Source organism: Leuciscus leuciscus (assembly GCF_965113295.1).
Source record: "Leuciscus leuciscus genome assembly, chromosome: 9".
NCBI classification, from domain to species: Eukaryota; Metazoa; Chordata; class Actinopteri; order Cypriniformes; family Leuciscidae; genus Leuciscus; species Leuciscus leuciscus.
In genome coordinates this window covers 297,908-301,686 of record NC_138733.1, presented here as the reverse complement: position 1 = coordinate 301,686, position 3,779 = coordinate 297,908, and positions in this window count along the sequence as shown.

Here is a 3,779-nt window from a genome sequence, read left to right as displayed (position 1 = left end):
AAAAAAACATAATTAAATATGTTAATGGTGCATTTTAAAAGTAGTCAAGTACACTATTACTGTGTTATCAGTAGCATTTTCTGCCTCATTTATGCTAAAATTATGAAAATAATATATTTTAATGTATTACAAATACAGTGGAAAAATGATCATTCAATAAAACACAGTAAAAAATATTTGTATAAAACACACACACACACACACACACACTTTGAAAGCTAGTAAACTTTAATGTACTACACCCAGTGTACATCAGTACAGCAGCATATGTAAACTGTAAAAAAAAAAAATACATTAACATAAATATAAATAAACCTAACTACAGTCAATAAAGTGCAGTCATTAACAGCTGCAAACAGTTACAGTTACAACTCAAACCATCTTCATCCTTCAAGTGAATTGGAGTGATTGGTCTTTGAGTTTGCCTCATTGTTGCATTTCCTTCGAATCAGTGCTCGCACCTCAGACATGTTGGAAATTGTTTGATCACAGTGTCTGTGAAAAGGGAAAAAGATGAGTGTATTTTTATATTAAAGCTAAATTAACCTCTGTTAAAAAAGTAACTGTTCCCTTTCAAAAGGGAACTTGCACTGCTTCGATGATGCTATTGGGGAATGATGTTCTCTAGGCGCCTCTTTAATACTTCTGAGTCGCACTAGTCGTGTCACAGGCTGTCGCCAGTCAAATTCTATTGCCGTGATTGTACAGCTTTTCAAACACCGGTTCACATGGAGGGTGTTCCCCATATCGTCATCGATGCAGTGTCTCATTCCCTGTTCTCAGGGAACAGAGGTCGTAACCTAGACGTTTTTATTACAACACAGTATGATGATTTGACATTTCCCTATGTTGTTCATACAAGGTGAAAAAGATGTACTGTTAAATGTATTATAAATGCATTAAAGTACATTTGTTGTGTACTAAAAACATACTTAAGTACATATTTAATACATTTAATAGTAAGTATTTTTCACCTGGTAAAAATGGAATTATTTAACATGGCATGTAATGCTTAGTTCATATATTTTAACAGTAGACATTCAATAAAAAATGTTAATGTAATTCAGAAAAGGAGTTAATAAAATATCTCTTGAACAACTGTGAAGTCTACATGGTATGTCACTGTATCACAGCAAAAAAGGGCAATTTAACTGTTTAACTGAAAAAGTATACCCAGCCAACAAGAATAATAATTATAATGTACAACAAATGCTAATCTTTATTTTCAGCATTAATGTTTTAGTCAGCCCCCTTTGACTTTGAGAGCAAAAAAAAAAAAAAAGTGATGTACAGAAACACATACACTCTTCACCTCTGTTAAAAAAGATTTAAGGAAATTAGAAGTAGTGTAAAATATTGTAAGCCAGGACAAGTGACTTGCAGCTGTCCCAAAAAACAATTAAATAAATAGATTTTACATGAATGAACACAAATTAGACTAGCAAACTAGAAAAAAATTTTGGGAATTTTTTTTTTGCAAAAAACTAAACAGTGAGCTATTTATTTATGCAAACATCAACTTAAACTTACCAGTAACTTCTGATAGCAGTATCTTCATCTCTTCCAGTCTGATTCGACTTCGACTTGAAAAGCTTGGCTCTGATTGGTCAAATTGAATGTAGCGTGCTGAAAGACGTGCTGTTACACCGAGTCAAAAATTACGACTGGCAAAGTAAACGTAAATGTAATACAAATCTTACCTAGAAACATAATGAGGTTCCAAATGTCACACGTCATACAAACCTGAAGATGGGGAAAAAATAAAAACAACACTAACAGTTAATGTTACGTTTTCTATTAACGTTAGCTAAATTTTTTTTACAAATCTAAATGCTGTCATGATCACCTTAAGTATCAACCATGATCAACCTTAAGTAGCCTAGTTGCATTTAAGAATTCCGTTAATCTTCGAAAGAAAAACTGAAATCGTAGGCTAATGAAACCTGAGAGATTTATCTTATATCCCTCTGATGAACGATTCACCAAAACTGTTCACGTTTGAAAAAGTTAATCGCAAAAAACATTACCTAATCCATAGGAATCGCGCGGTTTCCTCCAAGTCCTCTAAAGAAACACGATCGCTCCAGTTTAAATTTAGATTTCTAATCTAAATTATTAGAAATCTAATCACATTCAAGGAACGCACAGCAAGCTCTGAGTGAGGTGTGAGCTCATTATTATTACAAGAACCAATCACAGCCGTTCAACGGCTCTGGAACCAATCAGGATTAGTCACGTGTGTTATTCGTATTTTTCAAATTTAAACAAGTACAACATATTTTTGGACAACATTTAAACGTCTTTGGAAAATGTATCTATGATGCATTTAAAATAATATGATGTTGATATCCTTGTGGGAATTTCAGTAGTAAAAACATATCATGTAATGGACAACAGCCTAGCCCTTTACAAGTATAGCCTACAAACAAGTAAAAGTGAACAACATTAATTTTAAGTGCTTATTACAATGCTTAATAATAGTTGACAAATGTTTATAATACATTAGAAGTTGGTACATTATACAAAAATCTAAAATATTTAAATCATAAAATCATAAATTTGACAAATATATTGCACGAGGCCTAAGTGTTTAAAGTACTTTAAACACACTAAAAGCTTAATCATTTTGCTATGTTCTTACCCAAGTTACACAAATGTACTTTAAGAGCAACATAAGTATGTTTTCTTTAAATACACTAAAACTTCACACAAATGGTATGATTGTGTTTAGCATATTTCTTAAAAATTTAACTAAGCATATATTTATTACCAATGTACTTATTGTGCACTTTTTAGAAATATATTAAAAGTATACTTGTGTTTAGCATAGTTCTTAAAAGTATAATTAAGCATATATTTATTACCAATGTACCTTTAGTACATTTGTTAGAAATATATTACAATTATGCTTGTGTTTAGCATATTTCTTAAAAGTATAATTAAGCATATATTTATTACCAATGTACTTCTAGTGCATTTTTTAGAAATATATTAAAATTATGCTTGTGTTTAGCATATTTATTTAAAGTATAATTAAGCATATATTTATTACCAATGTACTTATATATTATATATTAATATAAATATATTAAAATGCAATTCAATGTATTTTTAATGCACTTCAAATAAGCATGTTGGTAATACAAATGTATTATAAACATACTATTTGTATTTCAAGTATATTTTTAATACATTTAATACTACGTCTTTTTCACCTGGGTATATATATATATATATATATATATATATATAAAATAGTTATGAAAAGTGTACTTATAAAAATAGTTATGAAAAGTGTACTTGTAAAAAACTTATGAAAAGTGTATATATATATATTTATAAAATACTTATGAAAAGTGTACATGTAAAAAATACTTATGAAAATTGTACTAATAAAACCTACTTACAAGATGTCTACTTATAAAAACTACTTGTGAAAATTATACTTATAACATACTTATAAAATACCTATAAAAAATATTTATGAACTGCGTATTTCTAAGATACTTATGAAAAGTGTGTATAAAGTACTTATAATAGTGCGTATAAAATACTTATGAAAAGTGTACTAATAAAATACTTATGAAAAGTGTACTTATAAAAAATACTTATGAAAAGTGTACTTATAAAATACTTGTGAAAAGTGTACTTATAAAATACTTATGAAAAGTCTACTTTTAAAATACTTATGAAAAGTGTACTTATAAAATACTTGTGAAAAGTGTACTTATAAAATACTTATGAAAAGTGTACTTATAAAAAAACCGTGTGAAAAGTGT